Here is a 23,800-nt window from a genome sequence, read left to right as displayed (position 1 = left end):
AATAGACCCGGGAGAAGGTCACACATGAAGAATAATCCAATGGGTGGGATACCAGATTGTTACTGCCACCCAGGAAACCTTATAAAGAAAATGAACAATCTTGAGAAAAGTAAAGGAAGAGATGTTGGACTTAGCCACATTTACATTTGAATACCAGTGACCCCCAAAGCCAACATATTTAGTAACTTTTCTATTAAAACAAAACTTGCATTTATTTCATATGCCTCAGCTTGATTTATATCCCAAAGAAAGGTCCTGCCAATGAAGCACTTTTGAAGTATAGTCTCTGTTGAAATGCAGCAAATTCAGCAGCCAATTTTCCCACACAAACAATGAGGTTATTGCCAGATAATCTATTTTAGTGATGCTAATGAGAAGGATAAGTATTGCCAATGCCACCAGGGAGAACTGGCTGACTCTTCAAATTACTGCCACAGTGTCTTTTATTGAAAGCACCTGTAAGCATAGATAGGGTTTCGGTTTAGCACCTCTCGGTGAGGGCTACATCTCTGACAGTGCAGCATCTCCTCAGAATCTCACTGAATTATCATCATCACCCATGTGAACATCACACTGGGGGTAGGGATTAAGAAAGGGTTTGTAGTAGAAATAGCAAACTGTACAACTTCTGACGTTGTTAAACTTTATGTTACATCCTGAACACAAGGCATCGGAGTGAAACGTTTCTCCAACTTGGGATAGCGAAAAGTGAACAATGCACAGTATTCCTAGTGGGATAGAGAGATGGGGACTGTGCACGGTATTTCAAGTGCGATAGGGAGATTGGTCTCAACCAATCATTGCCTTGAGTCATTCAACATGTTGTGAGGCTTTGTTTTTATTTAATGTATTTAGCGTTACTCAATATCTTAAGTGATCAAAAGGTTTATTTACTGTTCTTCCTCTTGCCTGTTGAACAAAGAGACTGTCAGAGTAAGAACTGTTTCTGGATAATCATTCCTCAAATAACCTAAGGGCAGTAAACTTGTATAAATCGTAATCCTTCATTTGGTGTTATAAAGGCAAAAAAATACAGAACCTACATTTATCCTAGTGTTTATAAAAATATATATTTCGGTCACAAATTCCCAATAAGTGTGAATGTTTAATTTTTATTTAGAAATACACCAAAAAGGACGTGACTCACTTGATTTAATAGCATAACCATGAAGTGACTTGGGGCATCTCAGTACATCAAAAACACTGTATAAATGCAAGTTAAAATGTAATGGGATTTTGTCGTTCAGTAGTATCCCTACCGCTGAGCCATAAGGACTGTGTTCAAGTTCCACCTGGCACAGGGGTGCGTCATAATACATCCAGACAGTTTGATTATAATGTATAAGAAATCTTAAAACATCATTATTTGTTTTCTGTAAAACTGCATTGTTTATCATATTTAATGTACAGGAAGAAATATAATCCTGTGTTACACAGAGTTTCTCAAACTCTGCTCAGGAATGCAGCAGTATGTGTTAACAGGATTGAAGACACTAAAGAACTGGTTGAGGGTTAACTAATAAGAAGTGCTTTTTTACACACTCCAAGCAGCATTAATGAGATCAGTGGATAGCTGGGCCACTAGCACAGTTCTTCATCCCCTTACCCCAATAATCTGACTTTACAAACTTGCTTTGATCTACAAAGCCCAGTGTAAATCAGTTTGAGGTGCACAGATGGAGTAAATATGGAGATTAACTGTTCTCCATACAGCTTTAGCAGCTAATGCCTGATTAGTGCAGAATGGCCCCAGTTGTTTCAGTGTCAGGTATCAGAGCTAGGCGACTCAGAAGGGGGTAAGATGAAGGCAGTTTCTGTAACAGATACTTATTTCAACCCAGTTGTCTGAAGAGATTATAGGCCTATGGTGGCACATTAGCCATAATCCAAAACTTCTGTGCTGTCCCTTCAATGCATTCAGACACCACTGTTGTAGGCTGAAGAACAAATGGGCAACTCGGACTCTCTGTTGGGGAGTCCGAGGTGTCATGCTGTGGCAAAGAGAATACTGGCTCATTGCATGAGGCTGGAAGAGCGCAAACTGCTGTGTAAATGCCTGATCCTTTAGCTCAGAAGATTAGACTCTCATTGTTTTACAGTGGCTGCACATTCTATTGAACAACTAAGCATTGTGTAGAGCGCAGCTCAGACTGAGATTACAGCTCCCTTTGTTGTTCAGAGCTCTCCGTTTGCCTTGTTTTGAATTTGCATTTTGTGTTTTCCCTAAAAATGTTCATGAAAGTCGATAATTAGTTCTCTGCATGACCTCACAATGTAAAGTTTCCAAGAAGTTTTGAAATCTGTAAAAACAAAAATGGAAAATAAAGAATTAGGAACATTACATGATCTTTGTTTCTACTTTATTTTTAACCTTTTCAAATGCCTCAAATCTGCCTTTAGTCCTGCACCAGCTAATCTTTGTGTACCTGTTATAATCTCCAGCTGCCTGAACCTCTCAACACATTTGCAGTGAGCAAAGGAATGGTTTTCCAAACTGTGCGGCAACAAAATACATTTACTGAATGTGTGGTAATCAAAAGAGTAGAAGCTAAACCAACAGCAACAACTCCAGATTTTTTTTTTGACTTGTGTTATGTTCTTTTATCACCCCTTGCGCCAGCCCCCAGTCCCACATTGAAATACTGGTTCATGTCAGAGTACAGTGCTGTGGGCACAGCTTGCTTTCCATTACCTCACCCAAATGATTATTTCCCCAGACGTGAAGCTGGACAAATGAATATTTATCAACAATTCAATCCTGCAGGATATTGCAGATGATGCCAGGTTCAGGAACTTTTGCAATGAAAGTTAAGAACTACAATTGCCAATTAAGGTGATATCTTAACTGCTGTTCTGATGCAGATTAGCTAACTCAGCATTGGCCATGAATCAGTCCAAGATATTCCTGGTATCTATCGTTCAGTAACATGCATGGGAGGTTTACACATGTCATCTAGTTGGTATATTGAACATCATTTGATTTTCAGAGTTTTATTAGATAAACTGGACAGTGATTTTTAAAAATAAATTAAGATTACAGTTAGGTTCTGCATATTATTCAATGTATATTGCATTAAATGTTGTGTAAAGTACTAGTTATGAATGGGTTGATGATCATATTACATGAGCTCCACCCATTCTACTGACATTGTTCACAGTTTGTAGGAGAAGGAAAGGCATTCTACTTTAGCTTTTGAAGGAGCAGATACATTTGCACCAGCTCCTAATGTCCAAGTAAGTAGACCTAACTAAATGTAGTCGTACTTACTGCTATTTTGCAATAACCTATCTTGTTACCCAAGAACTGTGCTATTTCTGTTGATTCCCCACGCCATGGTGGTATGTGGCCTACTAGTAATCACAAGATAGGCTGACGACAAAAGAAAGCCAAAGGTGGATTGATGGCACTGAACTATCTGTAATATAAGCCACATGCTATAGAGATGGTGAATATCATAAGGTATCATGTGGCCAAGTATTACATTAAAACCTTCAAAAGTGATCAGTTACATTGTATCGGTCTGGTTTAGTGTCAGTCTATTAGAGGTACAGACAGAAGTGGTCATGCAACCATGAAATAGGGAACTTCCAAATAGGAACAACTTATCCTGATAGAGCCCTGTTGGAAATTATGATATACTTCACAAAGAGGCTGAAGCCACTAAATTGGAGTTTGGGATAAATAACTGAAAAGATGATTTCTGAAGAGGGTTGTGCACTGGGAATGGATTTGCAGAGTATAAGGGCATTAGACTTGGTGTTCTGTAGTATAGGGCGTGAGTGGAGAAATGGAGGAGGGATATCATGAAGGAGGAAAGAGTTGGATGATGAGATGCAAACTGAGACCATAAGCTGAAACAAACTAGCTTGTGGTTCATTCATTTGCTGATTCTGTGATTAAGCATATTGTTTTGGAAGTGACTAGATAATAGTGGCTACAATTCAAAAGGATTCCATTGATTACAAAATATTTTGGGACAGCTGAGGGCAAAATATGGGACAATATTAGTACATTTTCTTCTGCACAAAGGACACAAGGTTTTCATTCATTTGTGCACGTGGAAATGAGCACCAAAATGCGGTAAGTGTGTTGTGCTGGTCAGTGATGGTCAGTGTTATATTAAACAATGTTGAGTACCAGTCTGTATTTCACAAATGCAGCCACAGATTAGGACCTGTTATCTCTGTTTTATCAATGCATTATGGACTGCAAAAGTGAAAAAGTGCCAAGTTTCATCTTTCTGGCAATTCTGTGGCACATAGCTTAATTACTGACTTCCTAGTGCCGTCCACTATCGACAAAACATAAGTCAGAAACATGGTTAAATACTCTACAATGCCTAGATGACAGCTCCAGTAGCATTCAACACTATCCAAGTTAAAACAGCCCACTAGATTGGCATCTTATCCACTTCCTTAAACATCCACTTCCTCCGTCACTGAGACAGTGGCAGCAGTACCACAAAATGCACTGCAACAAGTCACCCAAGTCCCATATGATCTCTTTCGTGAAAGAGGACAAGGGCAGCTGAAGATTAGAAGTGCAAACCACACACCATCTTCACCTGAAGTTGTATCATCATTTCTTTGCTGTTACTGTGTCAATTTCCTTGAACTCCCCTCCTAACCACACAGTGAGTATATCTACTGCATATGATCTGCAGTATGATGGCTCATCACCATCTTCTCAAGCAATTATGGACAGGTAACAAATAGCGGCCTTGCAATACCCAGTTTCCATGAACAACAAAAAACTTCTGATCCCTTGAAGATACGAAGGGAAAACAGGACTGAGCTCTGCTCCCTATAGATATGAAGAAAATCTAAAACGGTCTTTATTTGGTCCTACAAATAGAGTTCACACCTGAGTAAGGTACCAAAGACCACCTTTACCTATGGTACTGTACTCTGTGTGAGAAGAGGTTGAAATGGAGCAAACCACGAGCAAGAATTAAAGATGGAACAAAGGTGTACATCTTATGGCTCCCAGCTTGAAACTTTGTTCCAGCAGCACAACCATTGCTTGGCAACATAAGTAAAATCATGCCAAAGGTGTCTGGCATCATCATGTTGGCATGTGGCCATTGCTATATGCCATTATTCAAGGCCACTCTGCTTTGTCTATGATGTAAAAGAATAAACTTAAGTGATTATCCCAATAGCAGTAGTGTGAATTTTACCAGAGTGACAGCAGCTTTTTCTGTAAATGTAATATCTGTCTGTTAACAGATATATTTAGTCAAAGTTTGACAAGAACAGTTGGACTAAATGCATTTCAACAGTAACTATGTGACGTAGACTGCTTTGCAATATCTGAGGACATATATAAAAATGCAGGTTTATTTTTGCTTCTTTATACACTAGCACAGTTAGATCTGTAGCATTTAGTGTCAAGGATGGTCAGTGTTTTCTTGGGTGACGCCAAGACATTTACTGACAACCCAGATGCTCAATGTAAGCACTGCAAGGCTTTATTAGGATAGCTTTCGCTAAAAGCTGCTGTTATCATTAGCCACTCTATTATAAACAGTCCCTGATACAGCTCTGTATTAGAAACTAGAGGTGTTGGCAGTTTTCTGTTTCAAATGTTCAGATTTTTTGGCTTTTGAGCTAGCCCAGATCTTGATAAGACTGGAAGCAAAAAGAAAGTGTTGGTTCAAAAGTAAAAACTCAACCTTCCAGCCTGTTTTTCTTTCCCTCCAAGTTGGTTAAGTAACTCATGCAATGTAGACTGCAGTGTAGGTATTCAACAAACTGCACACCCAGCTGATCCATAGCTTCAAAGCCAAGCTCCATACCTTTGCTATGAACCAAACCCATTGTCTTGTTGCCCTTCACTCAAAGCATCCTGCTGCTATGAAGTGTTTGAAGCTCACTAATAACCTGACTATTGCATTGTCCATTTCTATTCAGCTGGGAGAAGTGCTTAGCGGCTTTGCTTCACATAACAGGCCTTTCATCACCCAGCTTGTTGCTGTAGCACATCAACGAAGTGGAGAATGGCTGGGGCAGGGAGGGGAGGGACTGATTTGACATGTCCCTTTATCATTGGTAATAAAAGCAGCGATTGCTTTTCAGTAGAGTAACCACTGCAAGCATTGCTTCTAATCTGTGTACAGCCATTACTTTGTTTATTGGATGTTGCTAATTCCAAGAAAGCTCCATTACATGGGAATCAGATCAAGTTCAGCTCAACCTGTTGTACTTTTGGGAGTTCTGTTCATTTGACAGATGATAGTAAAAACTATAGCACATAATGACAATTGATTGCTCTTATATCATGGTCAATTATAGAACATTAGTCAAAGGCTCACCTCATTGTGCAGAAGTCAATGATATCAATGCAAAGCACCATTACCTGAGCCATACATTAGATTAAAGGCATTACATAAATGCAATGAAACATCCTGAAGGGACTTCAAAAAGATTTTATCAGACAAGATGTGACACTGAACCAGAAAGAAGAAAGGAACTCACGTGAAATAAAATATATTTAAAGAAGTGTCTTAAAGAACAGAGAGGTGGAGATATTGTAGTCAAAGAGTTATAGATGTTGTGAGGGAATACCAGAACTTGGAGCCAGGACAGCTGAAGACTATTGATGCTGATGCAAAGGAAATCTGCATATTTAAAGGTGGCACAATATTGCAGTGTTATTTGAAGTTAGCTGGGAATGTGTTGCTCAGTTTTGTGACACATTGTATTGACCCTTGAGGGTCATAGATGGAATATGCAAGAGTAGATTAGAGAGCTCAGCAACTTACAGCAGCAAAACCTCATTGTCATATTGAAAAGTTCCATGGGTATTGCCGAGTTGGATTTGAAAAGGTTATGTTTATTGATTGGAAGTGGATAAGTAAGAGTACTGTACAGTATGGCTAGTTTTTTATTACTGCTGTATCTTCTCAGTCCTCTGTCATATTCATTTGTGAAAAGCTGCTGTTTGTGTATATACCTCTGGACCATCTGAGATGTAAAGTAGTAAAGCCATACATGAATAATGGACTCCTGAGTTTTCCCGGTCACTCAGTGAGTACATGTAATATTGTTGAGACTGTGTTGCTGGAAAAGCACAGCAGATCAGGCAGCATCCAAGGAACAGGAAAATCGACGTTTCGGGCAACAGCCCTTCGTGTTCATTTACTATTGCCTTGTGTCAAGATTGTGCCAAAAAGATTTGATTCAGGTTTATGCTGAGTTGTGTCCTCTCAGCTGGAGTTATGTTTGAGGATGCAATAATTGCCTTCAGTGTCCAGTAGATCAGAGAAGAAAAAGACAACCAGTACACTCATTGTTGAAAAATAGCCAGTGTCAATGTCACTAGCCCCCTTCTCCCATAGTTTGTGCACAATGTTCACTTTTCTGTTCAACAATCTATATGACTACACAATAAACTACTGCTATGCACTGAACAGTTGAAACTTGCTGTAGAATTGGAGTCCATTCTCAGCCATTGCCTTTAGGAAAGGAATTGCCAGCAAACAATGGAATAGATGAAAAATTATCCAAAGTGACTTATGTTAAGGATAGTGTGAGCATACTTATCCATATTCTTATGTAAATCATGTTCTGCCCCACAAACGTAGAGGAAAGAGGGGAAAAAATGGAAAAATGTAACATGGGCAGAATTCAAGAAGTTTCTAGCAATAGAATCTCATTGGGAACATCAACCTATCCAAGCTCTCAGCTTCCAAAATACAGGCTATGGAAAATATATTAGTAAAGGGATGTGGGAGAAATACAAGAGAGAGAGTCACACCATCTCCCTGAATAGATAGCTAGTGTTTGTTTATTTATTGTTTATTTGTTTAATAATTGTGGTAATTTGAGTATTCACTAACGACACACAAATGCTGAGTGATGATGTCTGAGGCATGCCCATTAGAAATAATGATGATTTACATTTTGCTGCATAGTATTTTCCCAGTTTATTTTTCACTATTTCTCCCTTATCGAGTCATAGTCATAGAGTCATACAGCATGGAAACAGACCCTTCCATCCAACCAGTTCATGCCAAACATAATCCCAAACTAAACTAGTTCCACCTGCCTGCTTCTGGCCCATAACCCTCCAAACCTTTCCTATTCATGTACCTATTTTTAAACAATATAATTGTACTGACATCCACCACTTTCTCAGGAAGCTCATTCCACATGCGAACCACACTCTGTCTAAACGATTTGCCCCTCATGTCTTAAATCTCTTTTCTGTCACCTTAAAAATGCTCTCCCTAGTCTTGAAATTCTCCATCCTATGGAAAAGATAACTGCCATCTATATGTACACTTCATTATTTTATAAACTATCAGGTTGCCTCTCAACCTCCTGTGGCTTCTCACTTTGGAAGTAAAAGGAGGAAACTTAATGACCTAAATGACAAAGCAAAAGGCTAAATCTGGAAGTCTAAAGTCAAAACAGAAAGTTGGTCAATATATTTATAAAGCGACGATTAATATTATGATGTGGTGGTTTATATATCTTGTGAACTGAAAAATACCAGTCATTACTGAGAATTCAGAAGCTGAGCACAAAAAAAAGATGTTCAATTCATATTTTGCGCTAATTAACAATTAAATTAGTGTGAAATTAATCCTCTTAATGATTCCTTTTTATGGCTGAAAGAGTAACTTGTACTTATATATGGTTACAAAACACTACGCTGCTAATGAAACCTCTTTTCCAATGTAGGAAACAGCAATTTGAACACAACAGTCTCCACAGTCAGCAATGTAATTATCAATAGGTCCTTTATAAGACCATAAGACATAGGAGTGGAAGTAAGGCCATTCAGCCCATCGAGTCCACTCCGCCATTCAATCATGGCTGATGGGCATTTCAACTCCACTTACCCGCATTCTCCCTGTAGCCCTTAATTCCTTGTGACATCAAGAATTTATCAATTTCTGCCTTGAAGACATTTAGCGTCCCAGCCTCCACTGCACTCTGTGGCAATGAATTCCACAGGCCCACCACTCTCTGGCTGAAGAAATGTCTCCGCATTTCTGTTCTGAATTTACCCCCTCTAATTCTAAGGCTGTGTCCACGGGTCCTAGTCTCCTCGCCTAACGGAAACAATTTCCTAGCGTCCACCCTTTCCAAGCCATGTATTATCTTGTAAGTTTCTATTAGATCTCCCCTAAATCTTCTAAACTCCAATAAATACAATCCCAGGATCCTCAGCCGTTCTTCGTATGTTAGACCTACCATTCCAGGGATTATCCGTGTGAATCTCCGCTAGACACGCTCCAGTGCCAGTATGTCCTTCCTGAGATGTGGGGACCAAAACTGGACACAGTACTCCAAATGGGGCCTAACCAGAGCTTTATAAAGTCTCAGTAGCACAACAGTGCTTTTATATTCCAACCCCCTTGAGATAATTGACAACATTGCATTCGCTTTCTTAATCACGGACTCAACCTGCATGTTTATCTTTAGAGAATCCTCAACTAGCACTCCCAGATCCCTCTGTACTTTGGCTTTACGAATTTTCTCACCATTTAGAAAGTAATCCATGCTTCTATTCTTTTTCCCAAAGTGCAAGACCTCGCATTTGCTCACATTGAATTCCATCAACATTTCCTGGACCACTCCTCCAAACTGTCTAGATCCTTCTGCAGCCTCCCCACTTCCTCAGTACTACCTGCCTGTCCACCTAACTTTGTATCGTTGGCAAACTTCACTAGAATGCCCCCAGTTCCTTCATCCAGATCATTAATATATAATGTGAACAGCTGCAGCCCCAACACTGAACCCTGCGGGACACCGCTTGTCACCGGCTGCCATTCCGAAAAAGAACCTTTTATCCCAACTCTCTGCCTCCTGTCAGACAGCCAATCCTCTATCCATACCAGTAGCTCACCTCGAACATCATGGGCCCTCACCTTGCTCAGCAGCCTCCCATGTGGCACCTTATTAAAGGCCTTTTGGAAATCTAGGTAGACCACATCCACTGGGTTTCCCTGGTCTAACCTACTTGTCACCTCCTCAAAGAACTCCAACAGGTTTGTCAGGCACGACCTCCCCTTACTAAATCCATGTTGACTTGTTCTAATCCGACCCTGCTCTTCCAAGAATTTAGAAACCTCATCCTTAATGATGGATTCTAGAATTTTACCAACAACCGAGGTTAGGCTAATTGGCCTATATGAATGTGAGGTGATCGTTGGTTCTTTGGTGGATTTGTGGAGGAACACAGTTGTGAGAGTGTGGAACTTGCTGCCTCTGGGAGTCGTTGAGGCAGGTAGCATGGATGCATTTAAGGGGAACCTTACAGTACAAAAGAGAATGTAATTCGAGGGATATGTTGAATGAAAAGGGGAGGGTGAAGGCTGGTGTGGAGCAAGTCACTGCCCCAGTTGGGCTGAGCAACCTATTTATTCTCTGGTAAATCTGAGGTAAAATTCTTGACTGAAACCATTTTGGTTTGCTAATCAATATAGATGTAGATTTTCCAAGCTGGTTCCTGGACACTTCATTATGTTATCAAATTCCTTTATTTTGATTAATAGTATAATATTTCTGTTGCTGTGTTTTAATGGTTTGTGAAATGAAACCATTTGTTTTTGTTTTTTGCTTATTGTGGTGAAGTTGGTTTCGGAATAATTATTGGTCTGAACATCATGGAGAAATCTACCACTATTCTTTGAACTCGTGCCATAAGATCTTTTCCACACACTTAAGGGACAGGCAGGCCCTCAGTTTAGCATTTCTTCATGGAGCCAGTACTTTGAACAATGCAGCATTCCTGAGTCGTACCAGCCAAAATGGTATGAGCAGATCTGCAGCATGGAGGGAAGTGTACAGAAAATAGCAGAACCCTTAGGAGCATTAACATACTGAGGGATCTGGATGTACAGGTCCACAATTCCCTGAAAGTGGAAACGGTGGCTCAGTGGTTAGCACTGCTGCCTCACAGCACCAGGGTCCCAGTTTGATTCCAACCTTGGGCGACTGTCTGTGTAGAGTTTGCACATTCTCCCCGTATCTGCGTGCATTTCCTGCGGGTGCTCTGGTTTCCTCCCACATTCCAAAGATGTACAGGTCAGGTGAATTGGCTATGCTAAATTGTCCATAGGTTAGGTGCATTAGTCAGAGGGAAATGAGTCTGAGTGGGTTTCCACACTATAGGGAATCTAATCTAATCTAAAATGGTGGTCAAGAAAGCATATGGCATGCTTGCCTTTGTCGGTTGGGGCATCGCATATTAAAATTGGCAAGGCATCTTTGCAAGTCAATATTGCATACAGTTCTGATTGCTACATTAACTCCTGAGTGAGAAGGTTTGGAGAGGGCACAGGAAAGGTTTACCAGAATACTGCCTGGCTTGGAGGGTATTAGCTATGAAGAGAGATTGAACAAAATTGGTTTGTTTTCAATTGAACATCAGAAGCTGAGGAGTGACATGATAGAAGTTTACAAAATCATGACAGGCAAGGAGAGAATGGATAATCAGAGTCTTTTTTTCCCCAGGGTAGAAACATCAATTATTAGGGGTTATAGGCTTATTGTAAAAGGGCAGAAGTTGAAAGGAGATGTGAGAGGCAAGTTTTTACACAGAAAATGGCAATTGTCTGAAATGTGCTGCCAGAGGAGGTGGTGGAGGCAAATACAATAACAGTGTTTAACAGGCATCTTGACAGACATGAATAGGCATGGTATGGAGGCATACGGACCACAGGGAGGCAAAAGATTTTTAGTTTAGAAAAGGTGTCATGTGTTGGCCGAGGCTTGAGGGCTGAAGGCCTGTTCCTGTGCTGTACTGTTTTTGGGACTTCAATCGCAGAAACGTGAGTACTATCCACTGTGCTACATCTAAAACTGAACCTCATGACCTTCTTTTAAAAAAATGTTCCATATCTAAGGCAGTCCACTAATTTTGTAACAATTTACTTTGAACCATAGGGAATTTTACAATCAGCAACCACAAGCAATAATAGATATGTGATTCCTCTTTGTCAGCTGTAAGTTGTGATGACTTGCTTTGTTCCCACAGAAATGGAGACTTCATATTTCCTGAAGATTTGAGGCTATTTCTTATTTCACTAACTCTACTTCTATCTCAGACCTTTTGCACATTTGTCATGAGTGGAAATGTTTTCGAGAGACAGCAGCACTGCGAGAGCTGTCACGAAACTGGTGAAAAAAGGTGAATTTTCAGAATTTGGAGATAAAGCGACTAAACCCAATTCTGTGCAGCCTACATCCATCCATACACTGTTTGTCAGCACAGGATATTTGATAGTAATTAGGATATAAACCTTGTCTGCTATTTTCATTTATTTCTCTGATTGGGGAAGAATATGTTGAACCAGTTTTATTTAAAAAATTATTTGAAAGCAGATAACTCCTCATAGCTGCACTTCTCCAGTGCCAATGATCTTTGAAAATCTTCAATCTGAATGAACTGATTAGTAAATTTAAATAATCACAAATCACGCACTTATTGATCAAATCCAATTTGCATGAACTAGAGATGACTCTAACATCACTGAGTGAATGAGACTAATATTCATAGCAGTTTTGTTCAGGATTCCATCTGCATTAGAGCTCTCTAATTCCTGAATCAGGAGCTTATATGTTCATAGTTAAAAATCACACAACACCGGGTAATAGTCCAACAGGTTTAATTGGAAGCACTAGCTTTCGGAGCGCTGCTCCTTCATCAGGTGATTGTTTGACTGCAAATGTGACTGAAGGATCTGTGCTGTACTCAGGAAGTGTTACATTGTTGGAGATATGATTATCTGGATTGCATCATAAACTGAGGTGAATGTAAAAGATCTCACAGTGTTGCTTTGAAGAAAAGGGAGTTTCTCATGTTCTGGCATGCCTGTCCCTTAATCAACATCACAGAGCAAGCAGCTCATCTGTCACTGACATCAGACTGCAGTTAGTGGGAGTTTGCTTTGCAGACTTTGGCTCTCACCTTTCCCATATTACAACAACATCTGCACATTAAAAAAAGAGCTTTGGAACATCCTCTAGATATGAAAGGCACAGTATAAATGCAAGTATTCTTTTAAACAAAATAAATTCTGTGTATATTGTAAAGCAAGGATGCTTTAAGAGGATGATGTCTGTTAATTGAAGGAATTGGTGCTGGTATTTTTAGAAACAGAAGCTTTTGAAGTGAGTTTACAAAAGGGAGAAATCAAAAGGGACTTCCACTCATGTGGCATGTGTGCATGTTATATGGGGCCAGGATTCAGTTCAATTGTTATTCTGCCAGCATTCACTGGCAAACATGAACAGTGGGCACTTAGGTGAAGTAACAGGTGACATGACTGAGGAATGATAAGCTCTTGTGGATGTGAGGGAGCGAGAGAGGAATGAACCAGCAGACTACAGGTAATAAATTATTAATCAGTACTTGGAGACAGCCAGGATTTTGGGATTAGGAAGTGTTTTGATGAGAGTTTCAAGGTTAATATTTGCTCCAGGCATGCCATGTACCGTTGTTGGAGAATTCAACTGTTCGCTTTGGAAGGGACAACTGTTGCTGCAAACTGTATAATTCTTAACATTTCTAAATGCTCCACTATTTCTATTCTCCTCAGGTTCTACTTTTCTACATGATCAGCTTATGGTTTGAAACATTATTGTTGAGTTACCTTTGTGGGCTAATTTTAGTTCCAGGATTCTGGGTAATCCAAGATGGTGGACGAGAAAAATGTCTGGCTGTAACAGCTCTCCTTTTTTGAGGTATTTTAGGAGTTGGAGATGATTTCCTTGAATTACTGGAGCAGCAATTACTGTTTTATGTGCTGTTGCATTGTATTGGAACTTTGGAGGCAAAACAAGTCAAAGCAACAGAACTTTTAAAAGGGAGAGGAACAGACAAAGGAAGCACATGGTGAGGTCAGTGCAGGAGAGAGAGAGAGAGAAACCCTCATTGCTAAACTGACAAAGCCCCGTGAACCTGCATAGTTACTGCCATTGCTGTTTGAATTCAAGTATCGCTGGACATTGGAGTGATCTGGGAAAATTAACTAACAGTGAAATTCACAACTAATCTTAGAGGAACCTAAGATCACAGCACAGAGACAGATAAGTAGATATTTTAAGCGTGGCCTTACAGTAAGTCTGCAGTAGTGAGTAGAGTATGTTCTTTCTTGATTATATGTTTGTTGAGATATGTCTCTTGATTAAACTTAAAATATAAGCCATAAGTATTAATTTAACCTGGAGCAGTGTTTTATAGAAGAATAAGGCAGTGCTAGTTTCTGGATCTGTCGATTGAAAGAAGAAAAATGGCCTTTAGTAGAGTGATATGCTCTTCTTGTCAGATGTGAGAGATTAGGGAGAGTTTACATGTACTGAGGATCTGCAATAAATGCCATTGGTTGTGAATCCTATCAGATCGAATGGATCGGTTGGAATGACACTTAGAGGCAATGAGGAATTTACAAGAGCAAGGGGATGTGATGGATGGCAGTTATAGGGAGGGGGAAAAGTCGCAGATACAGACACACAGATGAGTTAACTCCAGGAAAGGTAAGTATGCTGTTTTGGAAAATGTAGGGAGTGATGGATTCTCAGGGGAATGTAGCACAAACAGCCAAGTTTCTGGTATTAAGACTAATGCAATGAGGGGTACATCAGGTTCCAAGCGATCGATTGTGTTAGGCAACTCTCTAGTCTGAGGTACAGACAAATGTTTCTGTGGCCAGCAGCAAAAAATCAGAATGTTGTGTTGCTTCCCTGGTGCCAGGATCAAGGGTGTCTTCGAGAGGGTGCAGAATGTTCTCAAGGGGGAGAGGGACCAACAGGAGGTCGTTGTACACATTGGAACCAATGACATAGGAAGGGAAAAGGTTGAGATTCTGAAGGGTGATCACAGAGAGTTAGGCAGGAATTTTAAAAAGAGGTCCTCGAGAGTAGTAGTATCTGGATTACTCCTGGTGTTATGAGCTAGTGAGGGCAGGAACAGGAGGATAGAGCAGATGAATGCATGGCTGAGGAGCTGGTGTATGGGAGGGGATTCACATTTTTGGATCATTGGAATCTCTCTTGGGGCAGAAGTGACCTGTACAAGGATGGATTGCACCTGAATTGGAAGGGGACTAATATACTGGCAGGGAAATTTGCTAGAGCTGCTCAGGAGGATTTAAACTAGTAAGGTGGGGTAAGGGAGTGGGACTCAAGAAGATAGTGAGGAAAGAGATCAACCTGAGACAGGTACAAGTGAGAACAGAAGCAAGTCAAACAGTCAGGGCAGGCAGGGACAAACCAAAGAACAAGGTAGGACTGATAAATTAAACTGCATTTATTTCAAAGCAAGAGGCCTAACAGGAAAGCAAATGAACTCAGGGCATGGTTAGGAACATGGGACTGGGATATCATAACAATTACAGAAACATGGCTCAGGAATGGACAGAACTGGCAGCTTAATGTTCCAGGATACAAATGCTACAGGAAGGACAGAAAGGGAGGTAAGAGAGGAGGGGAAGTGACGTTTTTGATAAGGGATAGCATTACAGCTGTGCTGAGGGAGGATATTCCCGGAAATACATCCAGGGAGGTTATTTGGGTGGAACTGAGAAATAAAAAAGGGATGATCACCTTATTGGGATTGTATTATAGACCCCCTAATAGTCAGAGGGAAATTGAGAAACACATTTGTAAGGAGATCTCAGTTATCTATAAGAATAATAGAGTAGTTATGGTAGGGGATGTTAACTTTCCAAACATAGACTGGGGCTGCCATAGTGTTTTAGATGGAGAGGAATTTGTTAAGTGTGTACAGGAAAATTTTCTGATTCCGTATGTGGATGTACCTAATAGAGAAGGTGCAAAACTTGACCTACTCTTGGGAAATAAGGTAGGGCAGGTGACTGAAGTGGGAGAGCACTTTGGGGCCAGCGACCATAATTCTGTTAGATTCAAAATAGTGATGGAAAAGGGTAGACCAGATCTAAAAGTTGAGGTTCTAAATTGAAGAAAGGCCAATTTTGACTGTATTAGGCAAGAACTTTCAAAAGCTGATTGGGGGCAGATATTCACAGGTAAAGGGACAGCTGGAAAATGGGAAGCCTTCAGAAATGAGATCACGAGAGTCCAGAGACAGTATATTCCTGTTAGGATGAAAGGAAAGGCTGGTAGGTACAGAGAATGCTGGATGACTAAAGAAATTGAGGGTCTTGTTAAGGAAAAGAAGGAAGCATATGTAATAGGATAGATCAAGTGAATCCTTAGAAGAGTATAAAGGCAGTAGGAGTAAACTTAAGAGAGAAATCAGGAGGGTAAAAAGTGGACATGTGATAGTTTTGGCAAATAGACTTAAGGAGGATCCAAGGGTTTTTACAAATACATTAAGGACAAAAGGGTAACTAGGGAAAGAATAGGGCCCTTCAAAGATCAGCAAGGCGGCCTTTGTGTGGAACCGCAGGAAATGGGGGAGATACTAAACGAGTATTTTACATCCGTATTTACTGTGGAAAAGGAAATAGAAGATATAGAATGTAGAGAAATAGATGGTGACATCCTTAAAAATTGTTCCTATTACAGAGGAGGAAGTGCTGGACATCCTGAAATGCATAAAAGTGGATAAATCTAGAGGACTTGATCAGATGTACCTAGAACTTTGTGGGAAGCTAGGCAAGTGATTGCTGGGCCTCTTACTGACATATTTGTATCATCGGTAGTCACAGTTGGGGTGCCATTAGACTGGAGGTTGGGTAATGTGGTACCACTGATTAAAAAAGATGGTAAGGTAAGGACAAGCCAGGGAACTATAGACCGTGAGCCTGACATCAGTGGTGGGCAAGTTGTTGGAGGGAATCCTGAGGGACACGTGTTCATGTATTTGGAAAGGCAACGACTAATTAAGGATAATCAACATGGCTTTGTGCGTGGGAAATCATGTCTCTCAAACTTGATTGAGTTTTTTGAGGAAGTAGCAAAGAGGATTGATGAGGGCAGAGGATTAGATGTGATCCATATGGACTTTGGTAAGGCGTTTGACAAGGTTCCCATTGGGAGACTGGTTAGCAAGGTTAGACCTCATGGAATACAGGGAGAACTAGCCATTTAGATACAGAATTGGCTCAAGGTAGAAGATAGAGGTTGGTGGCGGAGGATTGTTTTTCAGACTGGAGGCCTGTGACCAGTGGAGTACCACAAATATCAGTGCTGGGTCCACTGCTTTTCATCATTTATATAAATGATTTGGATGCGAGCATAAGAGGTACAGTTGATAAGTTTGTCAATGACACCAATATTGGAGGTGTGGTGGACAGCAAAGAAGTTTACCTCAGATTACAATGGGATCTTGATCAGATAGGCCAATGGGGTAAGTGGCAGATGGAGCTTAATTTAGATAAATGTGAAGTGCTGTATTTGATTAGATTAGATTACAGTGTGGAAACAGGCCCTTCGGCCCAACAAGTGCACACCGACCCGCCGAAGCGCAACCCACCCATACCCCTACATTTACCCCTTATCTAACACTACGGGGAATTTAGTATGGCCAATTCACCTGACCTGCGCATCTTTGGACTGTGGGAGGAAACCGGAGCACCCGGAGGAAACCCACGCAGACACGGGGAGAACGTGCAAACTCCACACAGTCAGTCGCCTGATGCGGGAACTGAACCCGGGTCTCTGGCGCTGTGAGGCAGCAGTGCTAACCACAGTGCCACCGTGCCACCCACAAATTTGGGAAAGCAAATCTTGGCAGGACTTATACACTTAATGGTAAGGTCCTCGGGAGTGTTACTGAACGAAGAATCCTTGGAGTGCAGGTTCATAGCTCCTTGAAAGTGGAGTCGCAGGTAGATAGGATAGTGAAGAAGGCGTTTGGTATGCTTTCCTTCATTGGTCAGAGTATTGAGTACAGGAGTTGGGAGGTCATGTTGCGGCTGTACAGGACATTGGTTAGGCCACTGTTGGAATATTGCGTGCAATTCTGGTCTCTTTCCTATCGGAAAGATGTGAAACTTGAAAGGGTTTAAAAAAGATTTACAAGGATGATGCCAGGGTTTGGAGAATTTGAGCTATAGGGAGAGGTTGAATTGGCTGGGGCTGTTTTCCCTGGAGCCTCAGAGGCTGAGGAATAACCTTATAGTGATTTATAAAATCATGAGGAGCATGGATAGGATAAATAAACAAAGTCTTTTCCCTGGGGTGGAAGAGTCCAGAACTAGAGGGCATAGGTTTAGGGTGAGAGGAGAAAGATATAACAGAGACCTAAGGGGCAACCTTTTCATGCAGAGGATGGTACATACATGGAATGAGCTGCCAGAGGAAGTGATGAGACTAGTGCAATTGCAACATTTAAGAGGCATCGGGATGGGTATATGAATAGAAAGGGTTTGGAGTGATATGGGCTGGGTGCTGGCAAGTGGGACTAGATTGGGTTGGGATATCTGGTCGGCATGGACGGGTTGGACCGAAAGGTCTGTTTCCATGCTGTACATGTCTACGACTCTATGACTCTATTCCTTTTACACATGTATGAAATATGCTAGCTGTGGCTCAGTGATAACACTCCTGCCTCTGATTTAGAAATTTAGGCTCAGCCTAGAGACTTAAAACCATAATTTGGATTGTCTGTTCAGTGTAGTATTTAGGGAGTGCTGGACTGTTGGAAATGATGATTTTCAGAGGAATGTTCCAGTCTAGTCCATGTGTTGTCTCAAGTGATAATAAAAGATCTCAAAGAAAAAAGAAATCTGTTTTATATTGAGAAGGTAGAGTGAGAATAAGGGAGTTAGAACGTTAGGACAGTGAGGATGGGTGGAATGGGTGAGTTGGTCTTAACCTCTTTTTTTGATAATAAATATTTATGGAGGTTAGTGGTCCAATGAGGATGGTAATGGAAAAGTTGAGTTTAAAAGTGAGAAAAGCTTCAAAATAGGTTTTATTAACAGAGAAATTGAGTAAGAATGGAAGTGACAATGTTGTAGAGGTAGAACAAGTAATCTCTTTTCTTTAAAGATGAATCCTGGATTGAATTACACCATGGCTTTGCCTGCTCTAGCTCAATCTGAGTGTGTAGCTTGGTATAAACTGTGTTGAAGCAAGTGAATCTAACAAACCGGCTTTGGCATTTCTAATGTTCAACTCAGGAAGTTAGCCAATGAGCTGATGTTGGATAGAAAGCCGAATGGTTGCAATGAGGTTTGGATGTTAGTCCAATTTAGTTTCATTCCCATGCACGTAAAAGTTGAAACCATGTCTGAGCATATTGTCATTGGGTCAACATGAAAAAATGTGGTATGTCCAAGGATAGCAACAAAACACGAAAACAGAAATGAAAATCAGTGAAATGACAGTAGACCTATATAAACTATGTTAGACCACGTTTGAAGTGCCGTGAGTAGATCTGGTCTCCGTATTACAAAAAGAAACTAAAGGCATGGCAGTAAGTAAACCTATGATTTACAAGACTAATATTAAAGTGTGAGTTTATAATTATTGGGAACTATTTTGAACGCTGTGTTCTCTCCAGAAAAGAATGAAAAATTGAACAATGAAAGGATGAAGAATTGGCTTAGTGCAAGTTTTTAAAATTTGTTAGGGTAGATGCAGAGATGTTTCCACTGATGAAGGAGATTAAAACAAGGGGTCATAAACATAAGAGAGTTTCAAATAAATCCACTAAGAAATTCAGAGCAGGCTTCTTTATTCAGGGAATGGTTATAAGATGGAATTTGCATATATAGAGAGGTAAGTAAAATGAACAACAAAGGTGGAGTTTGGGAGAAACTACTGCATGAGAGTGGTAGGATTAGGAGGATATGCTGCTGGGTTGGGATGGAAACATAGAAAATAGGAGTAGGAGTAGGCCATTTGGCCCTTCAAACCTGCTCTGCTGTTCAATATCATCATAGCTGATCAGCACCCTGTTCCAACTTTCTCCTCATACACATTGATACCTTTAGCCCTAAGAACAGTCTCCTTGAAAGTGTTTAATGTTTTAGCTTCAACTGTTTTCTGTAGAAGTGAATTCCAAATGCTCACTACTCTGTAAGTGAAGAAATTTCTCCTCATCTCAAGCAAAAATGGCCTACCCATATCCTTAAACTATGATGCTAGTTCTGGACTCCCTGATCAGTGGGAACATCCTTCCTGTGCTGTACTGTCCAGACCTGTTAGAACTTTGTAGTTTTCTAGGAACACCCCTCACCCCCACCCAGTCTTCTAAAGCCCAGTAAATATAGCCCTAACGGATCCAATCTCTTTATATGTCAATTCTGCTATGCCAGGAAGCAGTCTGGTAAATCTTGTTGCACTCCCTCCATAACCAGAATATCTTCCTTCAGAAAGGAGACCAAAACTGCACATAGTAGTCCAGGTGTGGTAGTATGAGATGAAGAGGAGTCTTGTGTGGGACATGAACAACAGAATAAATGGGCCAAATGTATCTGTGCAGTAATGTAATCCTGGAGGTGATAGCGGAAGCAGAAAGAGAAGCCAATGCTTGAGCTTCTGTGATCATGATAACACAAATAGAAATGAAATGAGGAAATGTGGGCTCACTTCTCTGATAGTGTATTGGATATGGCACTCAGGCATACAGGGCAGAAAGTCACAAGCTGGATTCCTGTGTTGAGAAATCAAATATCAGCTGGCCTTGGGTTCAGTAAATCAGAGTTATGTATCTGATTATCTCTGGTAAGTTAGACTTGAACGTGTATGTGTCAATAGGTCCGAGAATGCCTATGATTCTCCAAATATTGCCATCTACACAGTCAGCGGTAATACACAGTTGGGAACACTTGTCAGCCTTAAATTCCTCTCCAAGTCACACATCATCCTGACTTGGAATATATTATCATTCTTTTAGGATCTCCAGGTGCAAGTTCTGAAATCCTTCAGACATCGCTATGCATGCATCTAGTCCCAATGCATTTTAGTGGTTTAATGAGGTGAGTAATCAATGTTTTCTCAAGGGCATTTAGTTATGAGCAAGATGTGGAGATGTTTCCAGTTCAAGGAGAACCTAGAAATAGGGATCAATGTTTAAATATCTTAGGTTGCCTGTTTAAAACAGGGATTGGTAAAACTCTTTCTTTCATAGAGTTGTGAGTCTTTGGAACTCTCTTGCTGGTAATGTTGGAAACAGTGGTCTTGCATATGGTTAAAGTCATGGTAGATAGATTCATGATAAGTAAGGATTTGAAAGGATATTGGGGTTGCTGGGAATTAAAGTTAAAGTCAGATCAGCTGTGATCCTATTGACTGGTAGAGCAAGCCTCAGAGCTTGAATGATCTACTTCTGTTCCTGTTTCATATGTTAGTCATACAAAGTTAATATTTTCCAAGCTTACACATAAGGAGTATCTACTTGGGTGTGTTATTTCATTTAGATCTCTGCAACTAATATACACCTAACAGTTTGCTTGAAATATCTAGAGCCCTTTTAGATGCATGCATGCAGCAGCAAAAAAACGTAATTGACTGGTTGTGAAATATCTTAGGATATTCTGAAGTTGCAATAATTATTCTATAAATACATCTTTTATTGGCTTTATTCAGTGTTCAAAGTGTATCCTGTATCATCTTATACACTGCAATATCATCACAACCTCCTCTCTCAACTAGCTTAAACTTATTCAATCAATAGGGAGCAACTTGGTGAAAATATAATCAGGAAAGAGGTCCTGAGTAAACCGATGAAGCTACAGGCTGACAGATCTCAAGTCCTGATCATTTCATCCTTGCGTCTTAAAAGAGGTTACACATGAGGTTGTCATGGCATTGGTGCTCATTTTCCAAACTTCACTTGATTCTAGCAAGATTCCATTATACTAGGAAGTAGCAAATGTAACCGCACTACTCAAGAAAGGAGAGAGAGTCTCTAAAACAGGAAATTGTAGATCATTTTGAGGAAGTTGTTCGAATCGATCATTAAAAAGAGATTATAGCTGGTCATTTAGAAAAATTCAGTGTAATCAGGAAACGTTAGCATGGTTTTGTGAAAGGGAAATCATTTTTAGTCAATCAATCAGAGCTCTTTGAAGGGTTAAAATATGCTGTGGATGAGGGGAGCTCTTTGACATACTGTACTTGAAATTTTCAGAAGGCATTTAAAAGTGCCACAGAAAAGGTTATTGTGCTAACTATAAGTACATGGTGCAGGGATAACATATTAACATGGATAGAAGATTGGCCAGCTATAAGAAAATGGAGAGTGTGTCTAACTTCTTCTAATTGACAGAATGTAACGGGGTGGCCTGTAGTAGTCTGTACTGTGGGCTTCAGCATTTTACAATTTATGTCAAGGATGGGGGAGGGAAGGCCTGTTGGCTAAATTTGCAGATGATGCAAAGATGAGTGAAAAGCATTGTGAAGAAGATTGAGGAAGTTGCAGACTAATTGTTATACTTTTGTACATGCACTCAAACTGAGGGAATATAAATAAGAGGAAATGTTTACTTATTCACTTCAGAAGAAAGGATAAAGAAGCATGAAAGAGCATTAGCTAAATGAAGTATGACTGTAGAATTCTGGGGTGCAGATGTTTTGGGCGTTCCAGTGTATGAGTCAGAACAGGCTAATTAGCAGTTACAACAAATAATTGAGAAGACGGATGGAATGCTGTCCATTATTATGAGAGGAATTGAATAAATGAAAGAATTTTATGCTTCAGTTGTGTAAGTTGTTGGTGGGATCACATCTTGAATACTGTGCTCAATTTTGGACTTCTTGTCTAAGGAAATATGTAAATACATTGGAGGCAGTTCAAATAAGGTTTACTAGATCAATACCTGTAATGAATGGATCATCTTATGAGGAAAAGTTTGACAGACTGTGTTTGCTTTCACTGGAATTGAAAAGAGTGACAGGTGAATTGTTTGAAGTATGTAAGACCCCAAACTGTTTGGGTGAGCTGCATGTGAAAATGATATTTCTTCTTATTGATGAGTCCAGAACTAAGCAGCACTATTTTAAAATTACAGGTCTTTATGCAACAGACATGAAGACAAATTTTTTTCAGCAAGGTGAGCCAATTTGGGACTCTGTCTCAGTAGATGGTAGAAGCAAGGTCCATGCAGCATTTTTAAGGCAGAGGTATATAGAATTTTGTTAGTCATTGGAATGAAAGGTTCTCAAAACTAGATGGGAATGTGGCATTCAAAACAGAGCCGTGATCTGTTTGAATTAAAATATTGGGGGGGATGGTGTTATCACTGGACTGTTAATCCAGCAACCCAGATGATGTTCTGGGGACCCAGGTTCAAATCCTGCCACAGCAGATAGTGGAACTTAAAATCAATTGGAAAAAAAAACTTCAGAATTAAGTGTCTAATGATGACCAGGAATCAATTGTTGGGGAAAAATCCATCTGGTTCACTGATGCCCTTTAGGGAACGAAACAGCCATCCTTACCTGGTCTGGTCTATATGTGACTCCAGCCCCACAGCATTATGGTTGATTTCTGGGCAATTAGAGATGGACAATAAATGCTGCTTAGCCAGCAACATCTGTGAGTGATTTTTTTTTAAAATGATGTCGAATGTTCAAGGGACTGAGTGGTTTTCTTCTGCTTTTAATATATACCTTCACTTTCAGAAACAGAATTTGTTCCTGTCACTCTTTGTTTACTTTTCTCCTCTGGAGGGTCTTCAAAATTTGTACTACATTAAACATGCAGCATAAATTCAAGTTGTTATTTAAATACTTTTAGTGACCAGAATTAAACAGAATACTGTACGTCTCTGGAGGTTATGCATTGGTATTTTCAGTGCATTATAAATCCCCAGTGTAACCTCCAGAGACCTATAGATAATTTTAATCATGTTATAACACATCTCAGACTTGATTTGAACTCAGACCTTCTAGCCTATACATCGGG

At 40.2% G+C, this 23,800-nt stretch overlaps 1 long non-coding RNA gene across 1 annotated transcript in view; it reads right to left on the bottom strand.

Annotated features, from left to right (window-relative positions):
* Positions 1–1,062: 1,062 nt before the first annotated feature.
* The window catches only part of LOC148147663 (uncharacterized), a 28,641-nt gene continuing 5,903 nt past the window's right edge, over positions 1,063–23,800 (bottom strand). The window contains exon 3 of the long non-coding RNA XR_015759608.1: positions 1,063–2,300. This is a non-coding gene — a long non-coding RNA (uncharacterized LOC148147663). The remainder of the gene's footprint in view (positions 2,301–23,800) is intronic.

This window comes from Chiloscyllium plagiosum, unplaced genomic scaffold (genome assembly GCF_037043375.1).
Source record: "Chiloscyllium plagiosum isolate Xiang-an unplaced genomic scaffold, Cpla_swu_hap1 HiC_scaffold_15, whole genome shotgun sequence".
Taxonomy (NCBI): domain Eukaryota; kingdom Metazoa; phylum Chordata; class Chondrichthyes; order Orectolobiformes; family Hemiscylliidae; genus Chiloscyllium; species Chiloscyllium plagiosum.
This window is presented reverse-complemented; position numbering and strand designations above follow the sequence as displayed.